Genomic DNA, 13,010 nt, shown 5'->3' on the forward strand with positions numbered 1-13,010 from the left:
TCCTGACTCTCTGACCTGATAATCTCCTTCTACTCTGCAGACCACCGCATACCCTGCTTTCAGTCCTCCTTCGTCTCGGTGGCAACATCCATCGGTGAACCAGTCCTCAGCTCCCGGTATGGGTTCGGCCTTCAGGTCCTCTCTAATCTTTTCCTCGATCTGTGCTCTTTTGGCGCAGTCATGTGGTTCCCCTACACCCATTAAATCTGCCATGTTAATTCCTTCATGTGTGAATGTCAAGTTTGGGGCCTCTAAGACTTTGCTCAGTCTCTGTTGTGCCCGTGGTGACATACAAAATGCTTGTGAATTTACGTATGCCACTATGCTATGTGTAGTGAGTATTTTTAGTGGGTGTTCTCTCACTACATGTGCTGTTTTTTGGATAATTCTAGCAACCCCTGCTGCATGTTGTGTGCATGTAGGATGCTTTGCTTCTGTTGGATGTAGTTTTACACTAACATACATGAGCACTTCTCTACCCCCCCCCCTTTTTTCTGAAACAACACTCCATTTACAATTGAGTTTGTTTCAGAAACATCCAAATAGAATGGCTCATCATAATTGGGTGTGGCTAAATCTGAGGCCCTTGACAAATCCTGTTTTACCCTAATAAATGCGGCTTCAGCTTCAGGCGTCCAAGGCAACTCAGCCTTAAAGTTTCGAACACCAACTTGCTTCATTAGGCCCCTTAAAGGGGCAGTTTTGCCTGCATAATCCGGAATGAACTGCCTGCTGTAACCTGTTAAACCAAGAAAAGAAAGCATTTCTCTCACAGTTCGCGGTTTTGGGTGTGTCAAAATTTGGTCTCTGTGTGTGTTCATCAAACCCACTGATTTGTGTGCGATTACCCGGCCCAAAAAGGTCACTTCAGGGCGAACTAACTGCAGCTTGTCTTTACTTACTTTAAAGCCACATTCCGCCAACCTATTCAACACAACGAACGATGCCGCTGTACAATCCGCTGCTGACGGGGCTGCAATGAGAAGATCATCAACATATTGTATTAATGTACAATCATTAGGCAAATTACATGATGACAGGGCTTCTTTAAGCACCTGATTGAAAATGCCTGGAGAAAGTGCAAAGCCTTGCGGCAAACGTGTGTATCTGAGTTGTTGGCCTCTGTATGTGAATGAAAAAATGTCTCTGAGTGACTCATGCAGAGGAAGACAAAAGAATGCATTTGCCAGGTCAATGCACGTGAACCACTTTTGGTCACATGTGATAGCTGATAAAGCTGTGTACGGATTTGGTACCGGTGCAGTAGTAGAGAGCAATATTTCATTAATGGCTCTCAAATCATGTGCCATACGGTATTTTCCTGTTCCATGTTTCTCCACTGGTAGAATTGGTGTGTTCCACAGTGAGTGAGAGGGCTCTAACACCCCGGCCCTTGACAGGCCTTCTATTGTTTCTGTAATTCCTGCCTCTGCTTCAGGCTTGTGTTTATACTGTGGTCTATTGATTGGTGTGTGTGACTTGAGCTGGAACAAGACAGGAGGACTCTTAGCTAGGCCAACATCCGTGGGCCCTTTTGACCATAGACTGTCAGGCAGATTCGACAGTCCAGCAACTGCGTGAGGATGATCTACACACTCCTCACCATGTGTTTTTGAAATTTCTTTATGTTCCAAGATCACTGTATCCTCACAGGCACAAGTTATGCGATAGGTTTTACAATTTGGAGCATAAGATAAGTTAGGAATTTGGGTTCTTTGCCACCCTGTGTCGTCCAGTGCTCGCCTGACCATTGGACCTAGATCACCTGCACCATGACCTTGGTGGACCGCCAATGTAATGTGAGGGGTTGAATTTTCTTCCACATTGTACCAAGGCAGTTGTTCATCAGTTAATTTCACAGCCGCGGCTACACCTTCTGGTCCGATGTAGATGTCATGTGTTTGCACATTCCACGTCTGACCTTCAAGATCAGATTGAAATAATTCACGATAGGTGTCGTCATTCTCTTTATCATAAAACAGGGTAACGTGGTAAGGGTCGCGCGGAGGGGAGTAAACTGCCAAGCTCATTATCCAGGGTCTCCACAGCTGAAATTGCCTCAGAACATCCTCTTTCACTAGTCTCCCCCAGTAGATATTGACTTTTGCTCTTTCACAGTCTTGAAGCAGATATTGAGTCTTTGAACTTGTTCCCAGGCACGGAAAATGCTGGCCCCCTGGCAGAGTCACAGATAATCCATCTGCTGAACATGTGATTGTGGCGCCCAACTTCACGAGCAGGTCCCTGCCCATAAGATTTACTGGCGCTTGCGATGACACCACATAGTTGTGTTTCAAAGTCTGCTTGCCCAGCTTTGTCAAAGCTGGGTCAGTCATTGGCAGAGTTGTCGGGATCCCGGAAAAACCCACCACGTTCACTGTGTGGCAGGACAACGTTGCACTGTCTGGTGCTGCTCTCAAGGTTGAATATGTTGCTCCAGTGTCTACTAAGAAGGGCAATTCTGTCCCTTCTACAGTCATTAACAGCATGGGATCTGCCATTACCATACTGTTTGGTCCCTCCGGGTCCCTTCAGTACTGGTCCTCCCTCCAGTCAGCCACTGGATACTGCGCGGCTGGTGCTGCACTCGGGTTTGGGGCCTGATACGCTCCCCTAGAGCCATCTCTTGCTCTTGGAGCTCCACGTGCCTGGGATTGGTAGCCTCTTCTTTGATAGTTCTGACGACGTTCTGGGCAATTTCTGTTCCAATGACCCTCTGCTCCACACCTCCAACAGACATTCCAAGGCACACTGCTGAGATTCCCCGTGTCACGAGCTCTTTGTACTCCCCCCGCTGAGCCACCACGCCCTCTGTACGATCCACCGGTTCCCCAATTCCCTGTGGGTTGGTTCTGCCTTGGTGCATTGGCGGGCCATCCGTCATTAGTGCAGGGACCCGGGCCACTATCTGGCCATTCAGGCCCAGGACCAGGCTGGGTCGCGACTATCATAATTTTTTCTGTTTTTTCTTTTTCCTCTTTTTTTGCCTCCACCAACTGTAGTTTGAGTAGAGACGCTTGTGCCTCCTCCAACTCTTTTTTCTGCTTGTTCGCCCTGTCCTGCTCCAGCTGCAAACGATGTGAGACGTGTCTTTCCCACTGCACCGAATCTGCTACGGCAAAATCTGGGTTTTTCTGTAGATCTTCTGTGACCTGGTTTGGCAGCCCTGCCAGCACCGCTGAGCGAAACCACGCCCGATGCTCACCTTCTCTACCCGGATGGGTACCTGTTTCTAACAACCACTGATCTCTGGCTTTTTCTAAAAACTCTCTAGGTGTGTTTTGGGGGTCCCAAATTATTTTAGGTATGGCTCCTGTATTAGGGGTTGGGTACTTTTCACGGACTGCGTCAGACAAAGCACATTGCACTTCATGATAAGGCAAATCATTTGCATGGCGAGTTGTGCGAGCTATAGCCTCTACATCTGCTAGCCCACCACCGAGCATACACCGCGCAGAAATGGCGCGAAAATCGCCAATCGCAAGCTCCTCTCCTTCTGTTAGTCTGCCTAATTCACGCAACCACCTTGCTCCTCCTCCAGTTATAGGTGGAAGCTGTTTAACCAATGCCTCCAAATCTCTTACTTTGTATGCGCGGTACACTGGTTCATTTTTTGCACCAGCCACTAAAGGCAAATTATAATGAGTGCCCGCAGCTTTTTCTGCTTTGGTCACAGTTTTACACTGTCCCAATTTTCCCTTGCCTTTTGAACTCTTAAAAATAGGCCTCCTCTGTCCCTGCTCTTTTTTCACCTGTCTTGACCTAAGATTCCTGGCTATACTTGGTTCTGACGCGACTCCTCCTCTGTCGTTATCTTCATCATCTTCTTCCTCCTCTGTGGTAGATGAATCATTGTCGCTCTCCTCTTCTGGCATGCTTTTGGTCATTTTGTCCTTTACGGTCTTCAGTGTATTTAATACTTCCAATAGCCCTTGCGGGGCTTCAAGCATTCGTCCGAATACTTCTCCTGCCCATGTGTCTGACTTGGCCATTGCTTTGGAGTGTTTTGACCTGGTTTGGGCCTGCTCTTCTCTTGCTGGTGTTGGCAGTCCGATGAAAGCCGGTTGTGCCATCCTTTCCACCGGTGAAATCATTTCCTCGTTTGTTGGGGTCCAATCCGCTTCTCCAGTCTGGTCTGGCAGGCTCTCTCTTGATGCTTCGGCTTTTGGCCTGTCTCCTCCCTCATGTGAACAAGAAGGCAAAGGCAAGCCTTCCTCTGCGGCTGATGTTATCTCTTTCCCTTCCCCATTCAGGGACTGACATTTAACTGTCATAGGCCCTTCATTCTGAAACACCCGTGGTGCTCTGGTGTATTCAACATCAGCTACTCCTCCCACAACCACTGCCGTCTGTCCATCGGGGCCTTGAACTTGTCCTCCTCTGAGGGTCATTACAGGCATGACATATTGTCGTTCTACGGCATTAGATGTTAATGTGGCCCAAGGAAGAATCTCTGCTGTGTGATACTTGTTAGCATCTCCTGGTTTTGGAATCCAGTTCTTCATTTGGTCTTCCAGCTTCTTATTTTGGTCTTTCAGTTGTTTCAAAGCCTCCATTATGCTTTCCATATCTTCTGTTTCAGCTGTGTCATCCTCCTCCATCCAGGAAGATGCTCCATTCCACAAGAACATCCACTTGCAACACTTTGCATGTGTTTGCTGTAGTTTCTTGATTTGTTGTTTAATTTTCCAGTTGATTGAACGTTTCTCTGCCTCGGCTTGCAGTTGTTCCAATTGCTGCTCACATCTCTCTCCTTCTATTTTGAGCACAAGACTTAGGGCTATTTTGTCATCCAGCCCTCTCTGTTGGGAAGCAATAAGCTTGTTTAGCTCAGCTTCCATTGCTTTGGCTTCCTTCTCAGCTAACTTTGATGATCCAGGAGAAGCTAAGCGAATAGCTTTTTTTAACTGTTGCTGCTGTTCCTTTAGAGGCTTATAGCCTCTGTGCCCAGTAGGTGTCGTGTTCGGGCCGTCAGCCATTATCCTAGAACACAAGCTTACCTCCCTTTTTTGTGACGTTATACGGCTCCTCCTTCTGGATCACTCCGCAATGTCTGCCTGTTAGCTTTCAGAAATACTTTCGCTCCTCCCAGGGTCACTGTCTCCTTGTGATCTGCTTGGTAAGACACACAGCCAACGCAGTGTGTCAAGACTTAACCAAGCCTCTTTCAATATTCACTTTTAATAACTACTTTTCACTCTGGAACATAAATGTTATAAACTCATACACACTGCATGTTAACTTTGGGGCACAAAACAATAACACAGCTCAAATGCATTCACACAGCCTTAAATTTTTCACAGAAAATTGCTCCAAAGCAATATCATGTTTGCTCACAAACTAACAAATTCACCGTGTTGTTTACCGAGCGAGGGAGCAATGGACCAATTAAATCCAAACCCCTCAATAATTAGCTGTATAGCTCGCTCTACTTCAATGCCAAACCATAGTACTGTGATTAGCTTTATTCAAATCAAATCTATGTTTCAAAGCCTTTCAAACGCACACCCACACACACAATTTCAACCACGCACTCTCAAGCACACATTTGTCTCCTTTAAATCTACTAATCGCTTGGAGACATCTCCACAGATAATTACATTATTTCCCAAGCAAGCATATCAAAATCAAAACCGTCTAGTACCGACTCTATCATAGCCTGAGCAAAGTGGGCGGCCTCTGTGGGCTCCCAATTTGGATCATTTTCATGCTCAGTCATCTCCTTTAAGCCTTGAAATAAAAATAGGCAACGTTGTATATAGGCATTTAGCTCATGCAGCTCAATCTCGGACCACACTGTCATCTCATAAGGTGAAACACCTTCCTCAGTCACTATGTGACATTTACAGGTCACCTCCAGTCGACCCTCTTCCTCTGCTATTTGTATGTTACAGGTTGCAAAATAAAGCACAGGCATGTTTGCTTATTCTATTTAAACAACGATTTAACAGTATTAAATGGGACTGTTTAGTGCATGGGACACAATATAATCATTTATTGTTGAAGGGACAAATGTCAAAGGGGTTCTAACAGGTCCACTTTATTGCGTGCTCATAATTTATTGTTATCTGGGTCACTCACCCAATGTGCTTTATTGTTTGAAATTATTAATTATGTCACGCTTATTAGTGGCTCATATTTATTTAAGGCCTATGTTTGAACTTGACAACAAAGGCAGAGCATCATTTCATCCTTTCAGGGTGAAACACTCCACTTTCTCTGTGTCATGGCAGCTCAAAAAAGTTCATGAACTTTACTTATTTAAAGATATGGCTTAAAATCAGTTGTGTTATCAGTATAAAATATTTAAGATTTAATTAAATTGTTTTCAATTGACTTAAAGCAGCTTACTCTGATCTAGGAACACTCTCTTATGCTCCTCAAAAACTGAAGTTACTCAGTCTTAAATGCTTTTTACATTACATAAATCAACTGTGATTAACAAATAACCTTCTAGTGATTCCCACTTGGTTTAAAACATTCAAAAGCCTTCTAGGGACCTATTCTGATCATAACCTATGTGTTTGTAAGCTTGTTTGCATTTAACCCTCTGCACTCAAGGCATTTACTACACTTTATCAATCCGGACAGTCACGCCGAATGAAGCTTCTGACCTTCAAAGGCCGAGTGCCAACTCATTATAAGCACATTTGCAAGGTGTGTCTGAAAATTATTTAAACCACTCTTTTTAAATCAAAAACTATTTACATTGTTATAACATCAAAACCAGCAGCATATTTACAAACTTTCAGCAATAAAAAGCCTTCTGCTTATAAGGCTCACACACACTCTGGGCAGGAAGTGAAAAGCTCCGTTCTCCTCCCAGCCACACGCTCATTTGCATGTTCACACCGTCTAAAAATAGCTCGCAGCGCTGCAGCTGCGCTCTCATCACACACAGGGTCACACAAAGCTCAGATAGAATTCTATTCACAAAAGACGTCTTATATTTACAACCACTGACAGGCCTGACAGATTCAGCACCTAACAAATTTCGACAAATTTAAGTTAACGGGTCTCACCGAAGAAAGTTTCACTTTTTTGTAATCAATCAAACAGTATCTGTTACTTCTGGGAACAGTTTCTGACCTAACTTCTAAATCCCTAACTCAATTTAACTTTGTCCAAACAAGCACATGACACCGTTTTAAACGATGAGGAGTCTCGGTAACTCCTAGCTTATTTCGGGATGCCCTGTACCCACAGTTAAACCAAAACTGAACTACCCCTGTTCGCCGACAGGTCAAGACCGCGCGTCCACGGCCAGGAGGGGGCGTAACCCCCGGGCTATGTGCTTCTTAGCAGACTTCTGGGCTGCCGTCCTATAACAATTTTCACCTAAACAATTTTGACAAATTTTACCATAACGGGTCTCACCGAAGAAAGATAACTTTTTTACGACCAATTAAACAGTCTCTGTTACTTCTGGGAACAGTTTCTGTCCTAATTTGTAAAACTATTAACCATTCTCTGTTACTTCTGGGAACAGTTTCTGTCCTAATTTCCCTACCAAACTACCTGAGCCTTCAGCTCAATATCCAGGGACTCAAACCCAACATTCTCTGTTACTTCTGGGAACAGTTTCATATTTCTTCAACTTCATTAAATACTCTTAAACAACTTTAACTGCATAACACACGGTGATTCTCATCAAAATCAAAACAGACACCCACCAGCAACGTCAGTGAGCAGGCTTTTAATTTAATGCAGCCCAATTTGGCACAATTTGGGAATCAACTCAACAGGCAGTGCCTTACCTTTTAGATGCACCCGGGAAGCTCACTCACATCAGATCCCTGGTCCGTGCCTGTCCGCTCGACAACCTCAGACCGTCCACACCTCGCACGTCCACCCCAATACCACAGGACGAGCCCCCAAAATGTTATGGTTCAAAAATATTGGAGATGGACACCAGAGGAAAAACCCACAATAACAACACTGGTCCGGTCGGGTTGAGTCAAACGATGATTTAATGATCACACACGTGGGAGATGGACACTGTATGCAGACAGTCTCAGATCTCATCTCAAAAAACACATCTCCATAGTTTTATGAAATCAGGGTATTAGAACGCCCCCTCATGCGTAGTGACAGGTGTAATACAATCAATGTTGACAATTTTATTTAACACAAAGAATAACATTGTCTCCTTCCCGAGGGCAGACGCTCACTGCCCCCCGTCTCCTGGAACCGTCTGTACCCTGCTGAGACACAACATGGCAACTACAAGGACTCTTTCATTTATTAAGACCATCAGTGTGTATTGCTCTAAATCAAGTATATAATATTAAATGAATATTGCTGGATCAGCTACTTCTACTTAAAACATATTAAAACATGACTAAGCACAAAATGATCAAGAATGACATCTTATAAGTGCTGTGTAAGCGCGTGCGGCCTTCCAAGCTCAGAGCCTTTGCCCTCCATAGATCAGCCAGACTCGCGCTGGCTGTAGCTTTTAACCTTTAATTACCTTGAGCACAACTCTAGAATGAGCAACAAGCTGCAATGTGTATGGAATGATCAGGGTTACATCTGCAATGGAAAATCATGTTATTATTCTGGTACCTGTAAAAAAGATCAAACTAAAGTTATCACCATCACTGTAATGCAAAGAATAATGTAAGATCAAAAACTTCAATTCATGCTTAATGCAAAGCTGGTTATATACTTCTAATGAACTAATAATGGCATATTAAAATATTAAATGATAATGAGAAAAACATCCCCTCCTTATTCTACACTACACAAATAGATTGTATTAGATGAAAAAATTACATTAATATGAAAAAATACTATTGAAATCACTAATAAAAAAGTCCTCCCTCAGTGTACTTTCAACCAAAAGGCAAATAACCAAACACATGAACATCAAATAAAAGACATAAATACTGAAACACTGATCCAACATTATCCTTTATTGACGGATCATTTGTTCTTTCATTTTTACCTGAATGTTGCTGCTTTTTTTGAAAAGACGTCCTTATATCCATTATGAACCTCACACACACACACACACACAACAGGAGTTATAAGGTTAATGGGAATCCAGTCAGTTAGCTGTTAAGTACCTTGGGTTTAATATCGGCACATATGACAAAATGAGCAGCTTCTCTCATTCCTTCCTTTTCTAACAGGACAGTGGTAACAACAGCAGCTACGGACAGTTTTTAGTTTTAGATTTTAAACAGGCTGTATACATTTCAATGGGAGCAACAGGACGGTCAAATGTCTCTGATTTTACTACAGAGCAGGACGGATTGTAGGGCAGCAAACATCGTCGGAAAACACGTTTAACCCAGCAGGTTACCTGGTGTAATGTTTTTCAGGTAAACAGAAACATGGTCTGACTCCTACCAACTATATAAAGAGTAACTGAAGGTTAAATGCAGCTAACATGTCCTGTTTTAAGCCAGGCACTTCCACCTCCGCTCTGCTGCGTCTCAGCCACCATCTCTCTGGCACAAAGGGCACCAGAGCCAGAGCAGGGGAGAGCTGGAACAAACCATTCTGGGAGGGGGGTATCTATACTTCTGTTGTTAAAAGATCTCAACCAAGTACTGTATACTTTCTATATTTTTTGTAGTGTATCACACAAACACCAAATATTGTCAAAAAAGTAAGAAATCTTTGGGGGTGCTTTGATCCATTTTGGGAAGCACCCCCCAAAACGGGCTAAAAACGCCCCTGAATATAGTTCTTTACACATTTGCCTACCAAGTGGAAGCTCAGCGGCTGAATCTCAGGAGGAGACAAAACATCTCTTTGGGGTTGTGTCAGAAATGGCATCAGGCCTAAAAATGTGTCCAATCACACATGAACAGTCACCCACTGTGGTGCCCTGTGAGTAACAGCTGAACGCAGCCAGGAAGCAGTTAAAGCAGTTCTTTTGTTAAATCCCTCGAATTAAAACTCTGATTCTGCACTTCAACACATCCTGATTGTTTTACTTTGGACAGAGACACAGCTACAGCAGAGTTCATTGTCCAAATACTTATGGGACAAACACTTGTAGTATATCACACAACACAGTACGTGAACATGTACTGAAGCTCCCCTTCCTGCAACCCTAAGTTGGACATGTGGTTATGAAACTAGATGGGCGGTAAAATAAGAACCATTATGGATGACTGTTGCTGCCTGTAAATCAAAGTCTGCCTGAGGTGGGATTTCAGAAGCAGAAACCATGAGGAGCACAGCACCACTCCCAGAAGGCTGAGATGTGAAGCCATGTGATGAGTGAAATGATGATGGAGGAGAACACAGATGAAGATCTGGAAGCTGCTGCCTCTTTATATAGTAGACACTGAAATCACCTTTTGCCTCCCTGCCAGCACGAAAACCCACACTAAAAACCCACTTACACAAACCCTCGGCTCTGGGATGGATTCAGAAACATGTCAGTTCTGCTAAACAAATGGACGGTTTTGCAACCACAAAGATTAATCCTACAAGGGCAGAATTATGTTCACTCTGTGAGAGGTGAACCTCAGACAGTTAGCAAGAGAAACATTCAAAGAAACAACCTAAATAACACAAACTTAGCAGTTGGGATGCAGATCAGACGATATCAGCAACGTGATGATCAAATGTAGTTAAAAACACAAGAAAAACAGGCTTTTTGCTCCAAAAGGACAAACAAAGCAGGGCCAGATTAACCTGTCGGCACCTGCTGGCGTGCAGAGTAACATGTGACAACACGACACACGTGGTCACCTCAACTTGTTTCACTGGAGTTTCTCTTTTAGAGCTTTAACCTCCTAAGACCTGAACTCTTTCATGCATTTTTAAAGTCTCTTTGCTATTTGGGCTGTTTGGGACCTGATTCATGTACAAACAAAGAATTACCAGAACTTTGTTTCTGAGAGAAATGAGATCCACATATGAGGATATTCGCTTTAAATGTCGACAGAACAGAGGCAGGATAATGACCTCGTAAGTGCAAATCAGGTCCTTGTGGAGCAAAACTTTGTATTTTGGTCTAAACATCCCAAAATGTGACGTCCACACATGAGGACAACAGGGCGCTACAGTCCGTACAAACTTTTGTTTCTTCATTTGCTTGCAAACGAATGGAAATCCTCACTTAAAGCCAAGAAGCTTATTACCTGTGCAGCTTTAGTGCCTCAGAGCAAACAAGAGAGCTTTGATCACAATGATTTTTCTTTTCACATTTCATTCACTAGCGATTTTTTTAATGTCACCTGATCTCAGTCAGCAGACTGAATATAACAGTAAAGCACTAGTGAGCTAATGAATTAGATATTGGTCACTCATATCAACTGAAAGAGTGTAAGACAAGTAAATGTGCTATAAAGGCCGGAGAAGAGTTAATAAAAAGGGCTTGAAATGAAAATATTTCATTATTTGCTGTTTCATAGATTTTTGGTTTTATTGCACTTTTGTCAGCCCTGCTGCTGTTTTTAAAAGTACTTTATTAATAAACTGGCATAAATGGTAACATTGAACACTTGCCAGTGTGAACAAAAGGTTCTTAACTTTAGCATCAAAGCTTCAGTTCTCCTTTCTCATGGCAGTTACTTCAGTATGTGTATTAATGCAGGAACAACTTGATTCCACACAGCTGACATACCGAGAGTGTCTGCTGTGTGGTTAACTTTATAACCTTTGGTACGCAGTGGTGTCGCTCCACCTGTTAGCTAGTTTAAGAAACTGGTTAAGGAGGGAGTGTCTGTGAGGATGAGGAGGATTTAGTTCTTTAAAGACACGTCAGATACTTGCAGGAAGCTTCTTTCAGCTTCTTTTCTCCACTGCGCAGGTTTAAAACCATGACAGCAGAAGTCATGATGAAGAGATTGATTAGTCAGTCACAGTGTAAAGAGTCCTCCTGCCTGCATCGCTCGCCAGTATAAACAGACCTTTGCTCCTGGAAAACAAATATATCAAAGTCATGTTGTCCAAGAAATGCATTTTATCTCACTAGTGAATCAAAGAAAGTCTGTATACTTTCTGAGAGTGAGAGGTGAACGTCAGACAGTTCTTAGAAAATGTAGTTTCTCTTTAAGCTTTTAACATCTCTTTTACCCCCATTTGTCTAAAACTACTTGACAGCCCTTCATGTCAGAGGTTTATTACCTGTGCAGGATGGAGCACATGGTCTCAGTCAGGCTGGACACGATCACTCCTACAGGAAGTAAATGTGCTGTGATTTTATTTCACCTGTGAAATGATGAAAAACAGCAGAATAGCTCACGCTAACAAACGGGTGTTGAAATGTTTCATTTTCTGCTGTTTCACAGGTCAAAAAGGGCGTCGAAGCAAACTGAAGCTGAGCTGCTGCTGCTGTTGTAGTGCAGCATCTGCTGTGTGCTTCATCAGAGAACCTTCTGTACACAGCAGACAGAGGCTGCTGCCACTGAAGTCCATCTGCTAGAGAGCTTTAAACACTGGTTATTGAAGTGGCTTTGATGATACTGATACACAGTCTTTGCTGCTGTCACAGGACAGGGATCCACCAGGGAGTAGTTGTCAGGATAAAGAGCCTTCGCTTCTCTAAATATAAACTGGATACTTGTAGGAAACTTTGGGAAGCAGCATTTTTCCTCATATCGTCTAAACTGAAGTTAGCTCAGGTGCTTCTTCCATACTTGCTCTGCAGAAAGCCAAAGAGTTTGGAGCTCTGCAAACATTTGCAGCACAGCTGGATGTTTGTAACTTTGGTCACCTCTGTATCATCCCTCAGATTCTTTCTGCACAGCTTTGAAACCATGACAGCACGAGTGATGCTGAGGAGACGTCCAGTTTAAACAGACCTTTATTCCTGGAACACAAACACATGAAGTGATGCTGCTAAAGAAGAACATTTAATCGCACTAATGAATCAAGCATCTGTTTGTCTGTCAGTCTGTCAACAGTTCCTCTGATCGACTTCAGACTTGGTGGGTATTTTGTTTTTGCAGCGGTCAAAGTCGATCAGCGTGTTGCTTTGTCTGCTGTAAATCTGCCTGTACAAAGGGAAACATGCATGTTTTAGATGCAAACTCACAACA

General features: G+C 43.3%; 1 protein-coding gene across 1 annotated transcript in view; it reads left to right on the forward strand.

The window, feature by feature from the left end:
* LOC146672638 (protein NLRC3-like) overlaps positions 1 to 13,010 on the forward strand; it is a 183,158-nt gene that overhangs the window by 111,464 nt on the left and 58,684 nt on the right. The window lies entirely within an intron of this gene.

This window comes from Rhamphochromis longiceps, linkage group LG3 (genome assembly GCF_057381845.1).
Source record: "Rhamphochromis longiceps isolate RC_006_pf linkage group LG3, R_longiceps_female_GT1.1, whole genome shotgun sequence".
Taxonomy (NCBI): domain Eukaryota; kingdom Metazoa; phylum Chordata; class Actinopteri; order Cichliformes; family Cichlidae; genus Rhamphochromis; species Rhamphochromis longiceps.